Genomic DNA, 17,392 nt, shown 5'->3' with positions numbered 1-17,392 from the left:
GTTCCTACAAAATGAGTGGTTTTATTCTTCATTCCACAGGTAATGAAACTGAGATTCAGATCCATTTAAGTGATGCGCCTAAATCTATATTGTTAATCAGTGGAAGACTTGGGATTAAAATTCAAGTCAGTCTCTCTCTCTCTCTATCAAGGCCACAATCCTACCATAGTATCAGGCCCTTTCAACGCTAGCTCCCATTTCCTGGAGACAGTAGCTAGATCGAGTTCTGAAAGAGTTAAGTCAAATGCACCCTGTTTGTGACAAATGTCTGAAACTTGTTTTTATAACTTGGATTTAATTCACAAATAAAGAGTAATTATCAATATGTCACAGATGAAGAGCTGCATGTATGGATCAGTGCAATTTCTGTTCCTTGGCTTATGGATGCAGTATGCCCCAGGGAGTTTCACAAACCCACATGGCATCTCCTGGTGCTGGGTTCTGTGTAAGCTGAACAACGTGTAAAACTCCTGTGTGTCGGGATAGCTCACAACTGGTTACTATCCGAGGAAATCTGTATGAAATTACCATAGACATGTTTTCTTTTCTGAATTTGTTCTTAACACTTCACTGGGAGTGAAATACCATTTTTTGGTACTGGCTTTGGATTTTTTGATAAGATGTTTATTTTTGGAAGTGTTGTCCCAAGAGTAGAAGAGGGGGTGCAGTTCTTTCTTCCCTTTGCTACCCTCCTTTTGCCTTCTTGTGCCTCTATATCCCACCTGATTCAATTTTATCAGTTTGACATGATCTTTTGATGGAGAAGACGTACAATGTTCATAGGCTACAAGTCATTAAGACTTTAAATCACATAAGACTACCCTTGGGGTGATTTGGGGGGCCTGAATTTTACATGTTTCAGTTTTCTATTAGAGGGTTTGCACTAGAACTCACACCTGTTCCACTCCCCTTTATTTTTTTCTCAGTCTGAGAGGACCTCTGCTTTGGGCGTATTATATATCCTGAAACAGATTTATATCATGCTTAGGCTGTGGTACTGGGGTGGGGGTGGGTCATAAAGGCATTCAGATGTGTATTAAGGGAAAACATCATGATCTAGTGGGAACAACACAGGGTGTGGAGTATCATAGGAGCTCAGCTTCTTTGCTTCCTAGCTGTGTAGCTTTCAGTGAGTTACGTAGTAGTCAGGCCTCAGATGTTTTATCTGTAAAATGGACATGAACAAGAATACCTACTTTGTAGAGCTATTGTGCAGACTAAATGATATAGCACATTTATAACATTTGGAAGCAGGCCTGACTCGCATTGAATGTTTGTTGGCTACTTACATTTCATGCAGCAAAGAAAGGGGAAAATAGGAAAAGAGTGGAAATTAGAAGGTGATAATTGGGTTTCAGGTCAGCATAGTAGAGCATTTATCTAGAGAAGGCAGAGTCCTGGGTTCTGCTTCCAGGTCTGCCTCTAGAAAGCCGACGGACCTTCTCTCTTAACCTCTCAGTGTCTCTGTTTCCTCATCTTAAAATGAGTAAGTCAGAATGCATGATCTCTATTTAGCTATATAGTTTCACTTTCTGAAGATTTTTCTCCTTCCCAGGGTAGTCTGTGGCTGTCACTCCTGAGTGTGTAAGTCTCAAAGGCCAACAGCCAAGTATCAAAGACAGGCCTATTGTTAACATACGCTTTTCCCTGTACAACTATGTTTACATGTACATTTATGTTCTTGGTATATTTGTCATGTGTCTGAGTATTTATGCACCTGCATGCTTGTTGAAATAAGCACACTAGCATACATTCAAACATTTTTGTGGGTATGTGTGTTTATATATAACCTATATATATACAGTATGTGTGTATATATATAAATATATGTCTGTGTGTATGAGAAACAGATGCACTGTAGGCAGATAAAGCAGATAAATATAGATCCAAATAGAAGCAAAGCATATAAATATAGACGTTATATAGAGTGAAAGCAAGCAGATCAGCACCATTTCATTATTGCTTGAAGTCTTTGTAATAAAAGAGTTGAAAATCAGTAAGTGACATTGAAATTATTGATTGAATGACACTGTCAGATCAGAAGGCATGGTGTAAGGTAAGAAAATAACCTGTCTTTCAACTTTGAGGAGCAATTAGCAGGAAGATTTGTTACTTTTAATTATTTGATTTATGAAAGTTTTTAGATGGTATGTAGTGTGATGTTTTCTTAAGAGTACAGATATGTCACCTTTCCTAAAAATACTACCAGACAACAAGAAATAATACACAGGGAAAGAACACCTATTCCAGTCCTGAGAAAGGACTTGACGAAGGTGACAAGATCCCTTTTGTTTGCAGGCTGTGACTGGCAGCCCCTTCCCGTTCCTAGGTTCCTACAGACAAGTTGGTTTTATTCTACATTATTTCTCACAAGCCCTTTGAAGTCTGTAAGGAAACTCACCTAAGGGAGATATTTGAAGCACAAGGCCAAAGTCACCATTGTTGAGTTATTTTTGTGGGTACGCTTGCAATTGTGTTTAGTGAGTGTGTTGTGTGAGTAAAACTGGGCTGTCCCATCTGTTACTTTCATGTCACTGTTTTTACCAGTCAAAATAATTGTTTGTGAGTTTTTGCTTTATTTTGTTTTGTTTTAGCAGAGAGGGTATTGTGAGTTATTTTTAGCAGGTTTGAGTTAACTGTGTAATTTTTTTTAACGTTGCAAGTTATTATCTTGGTCATGCATTTAAATACTATTTGAAAATGAGGAGGGCCTCCTATTTTCTCTCAAATCTCATCTGTTTCCTTAAACAGATCTCATCTCTTCTTCGGCTTTGTTGTTAAGACCATGCAGAGAAGCTAACATTTGAAGAAAGTCCTTGAAGTTGTGCAGATATGAATCTTGCCTTTGCCTGAGCAAAACTGTCAATGTTGTTGTTGTTTCTTTTTCTGTTGTTTAGTTTACTGTAGCTTTTCCTTATAAGGATGAGAAAAGAAGGCCAGGAAGACACTCTAGTTCTCTCCTGTTTCATGCTTCTGCTAAGCCAGAAGTTAGTATTTCTTCCTTCCTGCTCCCAATCAAATTTAGACTTAAGGCAGACAAGGAGGAAAGGACAAAGCAAAGGATGTATTAAAAGTTGAGGAATAAATGTGTGCTGCCGAAAGAATTATTAATTCATCCTTTCAAATCTGTTTGGCTACAATTACTTTGTTGTAAAGTTCTTCACCAAACTAGGATTTTAAAAACATATTTGAAACATGTCCCTGGGGGCTTGAAAATAGTACATCTCATACACACATACACACACACACACACACACACACACACACACTCTCTTCTTTTCTTTCTTTGTTCTTTCCTTTTCTCCTGCCTTAACATATTTATTGTTTAGCTTTTGACAAGTACTGTATATAGTAAATTACCAGAAATTTTGGCAAGGGAAAAAATTATATACACACACACAAATCATATATACCCATATACACACATACACACAGTCATTAAATTGTTATGTATTAATCATCTGATTTGATATGAATTATATTTTTTAAACTATTATCTAGTTATTTAGTATAAATCTTTAAAGAGATTTTTATAAATACTCAAATGTCTGATTTAAAGGTTCCCAGGAAATTGTGCATTTTCTTATCTATGACAAAAAAAAAAAAGCATTTTCCAAATATACATTTAGAAAACAGGGATTTATTGGAACCAAGAGCAAAGCAAGAACCTGTTTCTTTTTAGGAGTCATTTACCCTTCCCACCTCCTACTTGGAGCTTGTGGTGGCTCTCATCATTGGCTTTGTGGTGTTTTACAGTGTACCTGTGGGCCTGGGAGTCATACAGGTCCTGATCCTCACCTGCACAACTTTTTAATTGGCTGTGTCCTTAAGCAGGTTAGCTGACAACCCTGCGACTAGGTTGCTAATCTCTGAAACTTAAGCCAATCTTACTTACTTCACGGTGGGTGGGGGGGGGGGTTACATTAAATGGAATAATATTAATGAAGTACATGGCATGTAATATGTGCTAAGTAAATGCTAGTTTCCTCCTGGCCTATTAATTTTAATGTGAGTCTGTGACTTCCTCCTCCTGTCCCTCGTCACCACTGTGAGCATCTTTCTGCAGCCATTAAACACCAGAGCCAATGCCAGAGAAATAGGAGCAATGGGTTTAAAAAAATTATTGATTATGCAATACCCACCCTGAAAATGGGCATATAAGGAAACCATCAAAATTCCTGCCTCCTATAATTCTAAGTTTTTCTAGTTAGCAAATAAGAGCAAAAGACTTTTCAACACAGCGTTGCCAAAATCCTATTCAGATCGATAGAACAGAATGAAATATCTATCCAAGTGATGTACATTAAACGTTTTTAAAATAATAGGACACCTTTTTATTTTATTGCTCACTCATATACCAGGCTAATGTCCTTCATCCCACAGTGGATGTTGTTCACCTCAGCTCACTGTACGTTTAGACTCCTTAATTAGCACCTACTCTTTTTTGGGAAAGGTATGTGGTCAGAATCCAATGTCGTTGAAATTTCTGAATAGTTGCTTTATGTTTTCTCTTTTAAGGAATAGGGAGGGAAAAAATACTTCCCATTCTAAGATATTTGGAGCTATGTTTCAGCCTAGAGCTGATCGTTTTAGCTGATCGTTTGTAAACCCCATAAGAGTTAACATTTATAAAGGAAACAATGACACAATCTTAATTACAATGATTCTGGCAGCGACATTCCTGTTATCCAGGGACTCTTTTTCTCCAAAAAGTCCAAGTTTTCTTTTAACCTCCTCAGACTTCACTTTCTGTGTAGCTGCAATTTTGGTATGCAAGTCTTTCTGACTTTTTTTTTTTTTTTTTTTTTTTTTTTTTTGGAATTGAGAGAGTTTGGCCAGTATCATGAAGCCACATTCAGCCACTAGGATTTCTCCCGACCTGCTCCTGCTATGCCATAATTAGTCCCAAAATAATTGTGTCTGTGGAATGGAAAGAAAGAAAAGGGAAAAGAAAGGTGACCTGGTGTACTGGAAAATGAGTGGTCTGGAGATTTCTTGTGACAGGAGGCTCCAGTCTCATCGACGATGCAGTTCTCTACAGCTGTAACATTCTATGACAGACCCTACAAGTTGTCAGTGTCCTGTTGCACATTTTATTTTTTAATTTGAATATATACCAAAGATATATTTATTGTATATTGTTAAATTTAAAATTTCTCTTCCTTTATGATTTCTGAAGCTCTCAAAGCACATCAGCAAAACAATGATGTTTATGAGGAAGAGTAACAAATAAAAGTTGGTTCTTCAGATGCAAAGAGAGAAAGGAAAGCATTTGAGGTCAGGAATGGGCATGAATGAGCTAGAAACAGAGTTAAAAGTGACTCTAATCAAAGATCCAAAGAATAAGAGGAAGACGGGAAAGAGGAGAAACGACTAAAGATAAAAAATGAAGTATAAGATAGTTTTAAGGTGAACATTGTTACATAATGTAAGGATTCCTTATCAAAGAATCATTTCAAATCTTTCTCTATGGCATTTAAAATAAGACACATCCTGAAACTAATATTACACTATATGTAAACTAACTGGAATTTAAATTAGAACTTTTAAAAAAGAAAGAACGGGCTAAAAATAAATAACTGAAAATAAAATAAAGTACGATTCCATTTATACAACATTAACCTCTTCTATGCTGTGGGGAAGTGAACTGTGAGCTTTAGACACTAGTCCCAGCTTTATCTCAAAATATGTGTCCCTGAGAAAATTACCTCTCAAACCTCAGAATCTTCATAAATGGAATAAGGGGTCCAGCAAGTTCTCATTCATGTTTTAGAATTCGTGAAATGAGATGACACATGGGATGGTCTTGTCAACATACTGCCCGAATGCTTATTTAAGGGAGTTGCTGAGTTTGAGGAGATCATATCATTGACCGAAGTTAAAAAAAAAAAAAATTTTTTTTTGATGGTTTTGACTGAAATGTTGCCTCATCCCAGATGGACTAGCAGGTAGCCCTGCTCTCTAAAAAGTACCGCGGCTGCCACTGCCAAACACGCTTTTAGTTGAGTCTTCAACTGGAATTTCTGAGAGATTGCCCATGCAACTTTTCCTCTAAAGGTCTCATTCTCCAATTAGCTGAAAGATGGCATTTCTGACTTTGTAATCCAGAATTTTTGTTCATATAAAACTCCTGTTTAACCAAGAAAATGGAATTCAATACATTCTTGGTTGCCCTGCTATTAATTTAAATTTGCATAACCTAATCAAAACTCAACCTGCCTTGCCCTTCAACAAAAACAAAAAAAAAAACAAAAAAAAAACAACTATATTCTCTCCCATTACTAAATGGCTACATTCTTCTCAGTATTTTTTAAAAGATGAATTATGTTGATATCCCATGACTTTCCCTTTAGAATGTGTCCATGGAAATTAAAATGGACTTTTCTGTGCCCAAGACTGAAATGAAAAATAGTCCAAAAGGGCTGGTGGAAATGAACACGAAACTTCGCTGATGCTATCAGCATTATAATTTTTTGTTAGGCTTTTTTCCAATAAAATGGAACTGAAGTCAACTGTCCCCAAATAACTGCCCGATTCTTCCTCTATATCAACCTTTTGTGTCTACAGATAAATGATAGAGAAATACAGCTTAAGATTGCCTGTAAATCATTGGAATATGTTTTTCCGAGGCTTTTCTGGTTACTTTGCCCACAGTGACGTGTCTCCTATAATCATTTTACTGTTTCGACAAATACTTGCTGAGCAGAGAGTGCGCCAAACACTGTGCTAAGTGCTCAGCATACAACCGTGTGCACACAGCTGTCAATTAATTAAAGCATCCCTGGCAAATGGATGGAGTAGGCATCTGTTTAATATTGAATAAGCTAAATTGGGTGGAGGAGATGATTGGACGATCAGAAATGAAACCTCAGACTCTTGTTCTTTCTTCTGGACGACCTCATGTGATTTTTCCCCATCACCATTTACAAACCCGCATTCAGAAAGGAAACCAGCTCCCTGCCTTGCCCTCAAGCTGGCTGCTAATAAAGAAAATGTCTGCTTATCTTCCTCACATTAGTAGTTGTTCTCAGCCATTGGAGGGCACTCAGGTACAGGAAGGTCCCATGCCTAGCAGCAGAATCAACTTCACCCTTCCTTTCCAGCCTATAATTTGGGAGCTCACTGTATAGCAGGGGAAACACTGAGGACTAGGAATGTCTACCATCATCCTGATCAAAAGTTATATTTTGAGTACTCTCCATAGGCATAATATAAGAAATTACTTAAATTTCTTTTTCAAGTGTTGTTCATCAGTTTAGAATCTTTTCTCGTTCTGCCCATTTCTCTTTGACATTCCTGTCTTAGGCAGTTCTGTGGAGCCAAATAATTTGTGGCATATCTTCTTCCAAAGTAAAATAGTGACCTATTCAAAGATTTCTAAACGCATCCTTTATGCAGTTTTCAAAGGAGATGGGTAGAGTGGGACATATTTCTCTTTGCCCCATGTGTCTTTCAAATAATATCTGTGACTAGGTAAACCAGTCGGACCATCGCATTGGCTATCATAGATACAGATTCCCAAATGCACAGAGAGAATCATAAATAAGTGCATACGGAGAAGTCTGACAGTTTAGTGGAATTGCTTTCAAGTCATTTGACACATTAGTACTTTCAGACATTCACCTGTCAGTGATCCTCATTAGAAATAAGATTGGAATATTGGGGTCACTGGCTCAAAGTCCTTTTTTCTGAGACCTGAACAACAACCAAAAGAGCTAGAGGGAATAAGAATGAAACTATTCTGGATATTAGAACTGTTTCTCTAAATGAGCTCTTTCTCTCTTTCCTCTGTTCCTCTTTTTTACCCTCTCCTTTCCCTCCTTTCCTTTTCCTCCCTCCCCCTCTCGTTCCTTTCTTTTGAGTGCTATGAATTCATTAGATGGCATAGTGTAAATCAATAGTAAACGCTAACCGCCTACTCTGTACTCAGTTACGCAACATCACATAACCGGTACACAGAGACAAAAAGGGAAAAAGCACACACAGCCTTTACATTCAAAAGCTCTTGCATAATTTTACTTTTCCACAGCCAAAAAGAAAAAAAAAGGAAATAACAGATGGGGAAACTTACAGTTTTTTTTTCCCTTTTCTCAGACTGTTGAGGAGGGAGTTAGTTAACATCCGTGGCCATTTCTAGTTGCCCTAGGCTGCAGCAAAACATCCCATAATTGTCAGTGCCTCAAATGGCTTTAAACAGGATTTTGTGACCCACCATGATGTGGTAAATTTTCCAAGTAATATAAGACTGAAATTATTCTGAGGTGTTTAATGCTGACTTGGTTTTTACTTGTTTTGTGAAAAATCAACAACATTTAAAGTATGAAATGAATTTTAAAATAGAGGATAAGGAAGACGGCTGTGTGTGTGTGTGTGTGTGTGTGTGTGTGTGTGTGTTTGTGTGTGTTTTCATTTGAAAAGTATCCTGATGTAATATTTATGTAAAAAGCCAGTTATATAAACCCTGTCTTTCTCATGTCTTTTACTTTGGGGGCTGTATAAAGCTCTCATGTTTTTTTCTCATGACAAACTACATTCAAACTCCAAAGTCTTAATGAAAAAGAAAACATCTAGATGCTATAGCACACACTTAATTCAAACTCCGTATAGAATTTATCCCCTAAACAACAGTTCCACTTAAAAACTTGCAGTTTCTGGAATTTTCCTTTTGAACTTTCTGTCACACCATTCCCTGGAACACCTTTGGGTCCATTGCACCACCTTTATGTCTCCTATTCCCTTTGTAGCCCTTCACTCCTTTCCTACACCCCCGTGTTTTCACTAGAATAACTCCCTTCCCAGCATGAGTGGGAACTCGGTGAGATTTGTGTGAAGTTTATCAGTCTTCCTTCCCTGTTACAATATTTTATTTCATTTAATGGACTCGTGTCCTCTGGGAATCAGACATACACCTGATGAGGGAGGTTGGAGGACTTGTTGATTTTGTTTTATTCTTCCTTTTGAGTTTCTGCCTATTGAATAGTTTTAAAATGGATGCCAAAATGGTAGAGAGAGCCTGACTAGGCATTGTCGGATATCTGCTAGAGGAAGGTAAGAGCAGATGTATGAGGGGTACTTCTGGTGGTAGTTCTGATCGTTCTTAATGTAATCTGTGAGAAGGTGAAAACAGTCAAGGAAGAGGGCAGACGTGAGTAGAACTCTTGAGGCACTTCACCTCCTTGTATTTGAGGTCAATAACATTGCTGTAGGTCATACTTTCCTTCTGGATGGAAAAGGCAGATGAAATGGTTCATTTGATTTTACTGAAGGTAAGAGATGAGTGTTCCTTCACTTAAAAAAAAAAAGATTTTGGCTGTTTCCTAGTTTGTTTACCTAGTTTGTTTAATATGTGTTAGCTATTAAATTTATGACTCCTTTTGTATGGGAAAATCTGGTGCATAAAGATAAAAATCAAAGCCAGGCGAATTTTGTCTGGTTTTTCAGGTTTCCTTGCCTGAATTTGTCTCTCTTGCAACAACCGAGTGATCAAGAGGCTTGGGATTATCATGTCTCTGCATCTCTGATGATGGGGGCATCTTTAATTGTCTTAATGAATCATGAGTAAGCTAGGGTATATTTTTAACCATTTATAAATACACTTCCTGGTTTTTGTCTTTAAAAAAATCTATGGCTCAGGTAGATTTGTTTATGGAAAAATAATGACAGTCAATCAGAATAGTCTTTCACCAGGAAAACATACTCCTATGTATATTTTTTCTAAGTGTCCCTCTACATGTGTTATAGCTGAGTTTAGATTCCAGTATACAATTCGGTTTGTATATACCTGCATCATGTAAAATACCATACTTTATAATACAATTTGAACATGATTATTCCTCAGTAACCAGCGCTCTGTAACACTCTGTATGCAGGGAACGATTTAAAAGACAACTTAGAACTCTATCAATGAGCATTTTCTTGATTGTCAAAATAGTTGGAAGCATGTATCATAAAAGAAATAGAGAAAAATGTGTTGAAGTAAAATATCTTTGAACTTTTTTTCTGCCTGTTTCTCAGAATAGTTTTCCATTTTCATCTCGGTGGGTTTTTACACTCTCTGGACCATACTTAGGGCAGAATTGACCTTCCGGCGTCCAATGGCTGCCAACTAATTCCGTTCAGCCTTCATTTTCAATTGTAACCAGGGCCCTGGAAACAGGCCACTTCTAGTTTTTCTTTTGTAATATGGGATCCAGGCTAAGAAGGGCTAGCAGGCCTACGCCTTATGTTCCCAGGACATGCGAGAAGCTAGGGAGAGTTTTAAACATTTTCTCATTTTTCAGAAGTCCTTCACAACACTTTCAACCTCACTTCTCCTTGCTGTTGGCATTAGTAATAGATAGTTTTAAATGCTGTGACAAGACCCTTAGCCACTGATTTACCTTTCCAAACAGAATTACTCTAGTTGTGCATATAGTAGCATATAGTAGCCCCTTCATAAATATTTTACCACGTTTTTATGAGCTGATGAGGGACCTGCTGTGGCACTTTCCTCCCAGTGCTTACGCAGGTGAGCAGTAAGCCACGAGAGGAGTAAAGGGATAAGATGAAGTCAGATGCAGCGCTCAAGTCCCAGCAATGGACAGATCACCCCATTTTATAAGAAACCCCTTATTATCCTGCCTCTGTCTTTATAAAAGTAGCAAATTGCAGAAGGCAATTTTGTGTATTTCCTAGAGGTCCTTTTCATCGGTCAGTGCTGCGAACAGTGGGTTATTTAAAAAAACATAATTTTTGGCAAGCTACTTTGGTGGTTCTCATTAAGTTTCATATGCAGATGTGTCAGGAACTTAGGAAATTCTGGGTCTCAAACATATTCCTCTTGCACTGTGCTACAGGGTCCTTTGAATCTTGGCTTTTCTCATTTTCCCTGGACAATTATTTTTTAGATTTCTTTTATTTATATAAGTCTTAGGATGATGAATATAGACAAATTTATATAGTTTTTCTTTTACGTAGTTTCATTACTTTTAGTTACAATAATTCCAGATCTTTCTAAATCTATGTTGGCTTCGGTTAGTTATGCTGGTTATTTTCAAGGCGTCATTCTGGTGGTGATATTGGGGGTGGGAGGTGATCTCTGATAAACCATCTATGGCTTCTAAATTATAAAAGCAGAGGAAAAAACAAGCATGTGGAATTATTGATAGACTGCTGCTTGTTAGGCAAGCAGTTTTTAAAATGCAGATTATATAATATTGGGGGATTTCGTTGCTCCACAGTAGAAGCTCTTTAAATGTTAATTTGGGGGTTGTTTTGTTGCTCTGTGACTTAGCATAAAAGGTTTTGGTTTTAAAAGGTTTCAGTTGACTCGTTCCATTTGTCTTACAGGACTTGGAATATAATACCATACATTTATTTATGCTCATGAAGGAGAATAAGGCCAGTAACTCACAACTCATGAAACCAGGGGGTAAATAATCCATAACTTGCTCTCCCACCACTGCCGCAATATTTATATCCAGAACACAAGTAACAAGCAACCAAAAACAAGAAGAAACCAGTTTGTTTTTATTTACAAAATGTTTAATCAAAAGTACAGTAAAGTTCAAATGGAGCTGCAAATCCTGGTGGTTCACAATGGTTTGATTTATTTTTTCAAACAGACCATGGATAATTAACCATAAAACATAACTTTCCCAATACAAGTTACAGTGCATTTGCAGAAATGGGCAGCAAGTCTTTCACAACTAGTTGCAACTGGCTGGAGCCCTTCGAGCTGAACATGCAGACCGTTGCACGCATCACCTTCTCAGCACACCCTTGTATGTTCCTTCCAAAAGGAAGCATCCTTTACTCTTCCTACAGTGTCACCGAGGCACCGTCCCAATGTGAGAGGCAAATGGGTTATTTTACATGATCACCGTGTTGTCGTACATTTATTAAATACCCAGGATTGACCGTATTCTTTTCATTTCAGAATGTCTCACCATCACTAACTGGATATTTCTCACAACATTGCTGTCTGGTAAGTAACTTTCATTATTTCTAAATGACAGTCTAGAATATTGTGGTGCAAAGAAGTCAAGTACACCTCTCCCAGCCTCTGAAAGAATTCAACCTGAAGGCTGTGGTGTGTCCATCACCTCCAAGTACTATTTGAACAGAACATATTTTGACATTGGTGAACGGTACATATTTTATATCCAGTTTGTTCATTTGAAATACCATCATTTAGAATGATAAGACATGTGATCCCAAGTACCTACGATCACAGATTTCAACAAACATTTCACAATGATTTTGCTACGCAGAGGTGGAAGCATTCAAAGGCCTTGTTTGGCAGGAACATCGGACGCTTTGGCATTAAACAAACAAACACGGAACCTTCCAAACACATCTTGTGATGCTTTCAACTACTTATTATTATTCTATGATAGGCGAAACATTTGAAATGCGTTCGCTTCATTTGAACCAATCTGAAAATCAGACCTGATTGCTCTTGTGCACACCCACAAATGGAAGAGGAAAAATGTCCTTTAGGAGCATGAATATGGATAGCCACCTTTTTAATGAATTAATATGGCCAAGACCAGAGCTGCAAGTGAGCCTCGCTTTGAAAACTTTGAGGTCTACATGTCTTTTAGTGGAAATTTGTGAAGTTTCCGGAAGGTTGGGACTGTGGCCTTCTTGATTTCTTGAGATGTCAGTGGCTGAGAGGAAGAGTGCAGGTCAGGACTGAGGGTATATTCGCAGAGCATCATCAAGTCAGAAAGAGCATAAAAGCTGAATTTGTAGAGGTTGGCCTGCCCTGAAATGAGAGGGAGGAAGACGAAAGGGGGTGACTTGCTTGGCATCTGATGAGACTCTGTCTGGCTCCAGCCAGGCCGAGTTAGTCATGAACATCATATTCATCCAAACTTTTAAAAGTTACACTCTTGACTTCACTTTATATGAATGTGCATAAAATGGGGAAAATAATCTCTTGGGGCAATAAAGATAGCTTTCTAACAGGGACTTTCTGTATCCATGGCACATAATCCATAGCTGTCGCTGTATTTTTGTTCCTAATTCTGTCACACATCTACCTCTGAACATATCCATCTCACCAGCGAAGGCCTCAAGCCTTTAGGATTGTAAGTACCCCCACCACCCCATGTGCATTCCCATGCTTTATTTGTTACACTGACTAAAAGAAACGCGCGTATCAGTGTGAGCGGCCTGAGTCCAGGGACAGGCTTATTTGGTAACTTTAATTTGTTGCTCCCATTGCTTTCATGGCTAAAGGATCTCATCACAAAATGGCCTGAATTTCACACTCTTTCTGGCTTGCAGAGAAGCTGGTTCCTCCCCTATTTCTGTCCAACACACAGAAAGCTCTTTATGTTTCTATGATCAGATAAAATCTGTATTGACGTTTCTTTTCCTGTGGGTGTATTTCGCTTCTAGGTATGAAGATTTAAAGTATCTGGGCAAAGCTGTGTGTTTGCAGTTTCTCTGTTTTTAGTGAAAAGCTCCCTGGGAAAGGAGAGCACATCTTATCCAGTAATGAATAAATATTTATTTTCATTTTAAAATGATACATGTTCATTAAAAATAATTTGGAAAAACACATAGGAGTAAAATGAAGAAAAATACAAGTAATTATTTCTATAATTTAAATCCAATCATTAGTAACCATTTGATGCATTTCTTTACTCTCATTTTTTCCCTGAGGATATATATATTTTTAAAAACATGCTGTAAACGTACTTTCTACAGAATTTCAAAATTTAACCTAAGAATTTTACATGTAATTACATGGTTCTTATAAACGTCATTTTACGAATGTGTGTGTGTGTGTGTGTGTGTGTGTGTATTCATTCCTGAAGAGGAATTGCTTATTTAACCTAAGTGTCCGACAAGAGCATTTTGGGTGTTTTGTTTTACTTTTCACATTTCCACAATATCTTGCATACAAAGAGTAGATGAATCAATCAAAATCAATCAATAATGAGTAAAAGAATGAAAGTTTAAATCAGTATATATTTTTGAATTTTTTATTATGAAAACTTTCAAATACACGAATGTAGACATTACTATAGCGAACTCCCATGTACCCATCACTTAGCTTGCACAATGATGAACTCATGGCCTGCCATTTTCCCATTCTACTACCATGTTACTTTGAAGCAAACCCCAGACATCACAGCATTTAGTCCATAAATATTTTGGGCCCACAAGGACATTTTCATATGTTAATGTTATAAATATTGAGATAAATAGTTCTAATCATTATATGTAGGAGTATTTTTCTTCTGAGTATACTGCCATTATGTTTCCTAAAATGTAACAATTGATTAGAAAATCTCAGCAGAGTGTTTCGTAATATTCTTAGATGCATCTGTAAGCCAAAGCGCAATTTGGTTGACCAGAGAGACATTTCACACATTTGGCTAGGTTTCATGGGGGAACTTTTCTTTGACATTTTTTTTTTACTTGCCTCAAATTTAGGATGATAATTTGCTGCTAGTTCTGTATAGCGTTAGTTAGACTCATGACGGGATATAGACTGTGTTATACACAATTCTGTATCTGAGGTGAAAGGAAAACATAGTGCTCTGACTAGAAGTCCAGCATGGTTACAGCCAACCCATAGTGGATCAATGTGGCCAACCTACTTAAACCAGACCTAACACTGGATTTAAAAGTATCGGGTTTTTTAAAGATATATTGGCAGAAAGGAAAGGTTTCTTCCTAAGAGGGCATTTACAAAGTCTGAAAAGGGAGAAATTATATATTAATAGTCTGAGTAATTAAAAAAAAGAAAAGCACTGTGTTTGGGGAAGTGAGGGTCAAAGGAGATGGTTCATTGTATAAAAAAGGGCACTCCCTATGTGCTTATATGTATTGTTCTAGTTTACTCTAAGAATGTTTAAAGAATCTAGTTTTCTGTTGGCTAGACTAGATCCTTTACACACAGAGCTCCACAGTTGATGAGGGCTCTGGGCAAATTAGGCTCTCCATAGAGAACCTATACTTAGGGTTTAGTCCCGCTTGCTGTCTTTGAATTGCAGTCAGTGACCGTTCAGTAGCAGTGTGTTGTCCAAAAGGTGTATTCCACTCATCAGAAATTCAGGATGTGAGTAACTATGTAACATACTGCATCAGTATAAACTGGATTTATGTGTTACTCAGGTCTATTTAATCTTAGGAGCACATTTTCCATTGGCCTCGAAAGTGAGTAGCTAGAATATTGATGTGCATAACCCTTGGGGAAGAAAAAAAAAAAGAGCTTCTCCAACTACACTAAATCTCTAGAAAAATATGACGGCTTACAGTATGGACACATACAAAGTATTTTCAGCCAAAGTTGGTAGAGGAAAGCACATTTGAAAAAAAAAAAAAGAAAGAAAAGAAAAGAAAAGAAATAACATAAGCAATAAACTATCCCAAGCAAACAGAATGCATCTGTAAAATTTGCCAGACTGGATGGTGTAAACAATGCAAACTTTTTTCTTTCCATTTCATTTTTCCCCTCGGTCTTCTGATCCTCTCTATTTCTCCTTTACCCTGATCTGACATTACTACCATTAAAATGTCCTCAAAAGGTCAGGAAACAATCTGATAGCTTGGCATTGAGCCAGGCATTCTAAGGAAAGAGGTAGGAACTAGCCACTATTTTAAAGCTGCAAAGACATTTTACCATACCCCATAACACCCATATTGTAAAACAGCTAACCTTTTCATCATTATTTTTAAGATTGATATTAATAACAAGACAAGTGAAATAAAGGCATAAGTCTTCACTTCTTCCTGCATCCTTTTCTTATGTGTGTTAATTATATAGCTCATGTCATATAAACCAGAATATAAACTGCCTTTTAAAGATAAGAATAAGTTTGCCCTTGGTTCTCTCTAGCTAATGTATTATACACTGCACCCAAGTGAACCATCAATGCCTCATTCTGATAATAACTATAATAATAATTATTATTATTAATGATAGTGTTTGCTTCTTGATATGTGTATGAGGTTTCCTTATGCTTGGCCTTTGGGTCTGGTGTTTGTTCAATTGTTGTTACATTTGTGACTGTATGTACCCTGAAGCTATAAAACAGCATTTCTTGGAATAAAGTAGTACTCCATATCCTCTACACCTTTCCCCCTATGTAAGTTCAGAATCACTGGTGGATGATTCTGCTTGTATAAGGCAGAGAATCCTTTGCAAATGCCTGCATCAGGCCAGGATTTTCATTTTAGACCAAAGACACAGATAGTTGCAAAAGGAAAAAAAAAGTGGTTTATTTATATCATCAGATCCATGTTTCCCGAAGTTGGTGTATTTTCTGGATAAACTTTATTGGATATGTAATACATCATCATGTGCAATTACCATAAGGACGAATTATGACATTCTCTGAGTGAGATACTGGGTGATCCTGCTTTACCTGGAGTGATGAGGGAAGATTGAATACCCCATTCAAGACAGACATTCAAGATGATTTTGCAGCTAGAGCAGTCACTTTACATGGGAAATGCTGAAGAGAAGGCTTAACTTTCTCTTCCTTCATTAGAAATTACTCAAAGCCTGTGATATAAACAACATACTTTGGAGATGGTCTTCTCTTTGGGGGACTGCTCCATTTGCAAACCATGCTAGGGTCCACAGGGAATTGGTTCTGTGTGTTCTGTCCTCTTGTGTGAAATATTCTTAACATGCTGTTGATATATACTTTTTTGGCCAAAAGTAACTTACTTTTTGGTTTTTGATGACCACTCTGTGAATCAACCTAATGTATTTGTGATGTGGGGACCTGTAACCTCTGAACACTCAGTTTAAAGACTTTTATAATGAATTATTTAAGGACATTTTAGCCCTTAACTGTTTCTCTGTCCACAAACAAGTTGATTGGTTAATCATGTCTTGTTTATTTTTATTGTTGTTGTGGTACACGTTGTACATAAAACAGGAACGAGGCTATTTGTAAGAGCTAATTATAATGGCAAAATTGTACTTTCTCTAACTGTTCTCTAATTTTCTAATGTTTCATTATATCAAGACCTGCACTCTAAGAAGTATGTTTCAGGTTTGCTAGGGAAATAACAAGAGAAAGATAAATCCAGTTCTATAAAGTGATGTCAAGCATAATTTAGCACAACTGCCAATATCAATAGTTCATTCAAGCCCTAGTCCTCCACTCCTGGAGGACTTTGATTTCTGGCCATCCTTTGATAAAGATCCAGAGCAAGGAAGAAACAGAGACTAATTTTGAGACTCTTGGAGGTCTATCTTTTAGGAGGAAATGATGGTTCTAGCGGATTCTTAGGAGCCCAAGTTACTTCTGACATGGCTTCTATAGCTCTTGGTGGAATCAGAACTCACAGTTTTCTGTAGATAGAATAAAAAACCCAGAGGCTGAGTCCTTAAGACATTCTCCATGCCATTCTTTGAACAAACTTTTGCTAATGCTTA

At 37.3% G+C, this 17,392-nt stretch overlaps 1 protein-coding gene across 21 annotated transcripts in view; it reads left to right on the top strand.

Annotated features, from left to right (window-relative positions):
* Positions 1 to 17,392, top strand: part of ZBTB20 (zinc finger and BTB domain containing 20) — a 774,657-nt gene that overhangs the window by 399,983 nt on the left and 357,282 nt on the right. For all 21 annotated transcript variants that reach the window (XM_040484983.1, XM_040485001.1, XM_040484982.1 and 18 more), the window contains one exon: positions 11,918 to 11,965. The gene's annotated coding sequence lies outside the window, so the exon portion shown is untranslated. The remainder of the gene's footprint in view (positions 1 to 11,917; positions 11,966 to 17,392) is intronic.

The sequence above is a fragment of the Herpailurus yagouaroundi genome, unplaced genomic scaffold (genome assembly GCF_014898765.1).
Source record: "Herpailurus yagouaroundi ecotype Mexico unplaced genomic scaffold, PumYag 162, whole genome shotgun sequence".
Lineage (NCBI taxonomy): Eukaryota > Metazoa > Chordata > Mammalia > Carnivora > Felidae > Herpailurus > Herpailurus yagouaroundi.
Note: the sequence above shows the minus strand (reverse complement) of the source record. Positions and strands in the feature narration are given on the sequence as shown.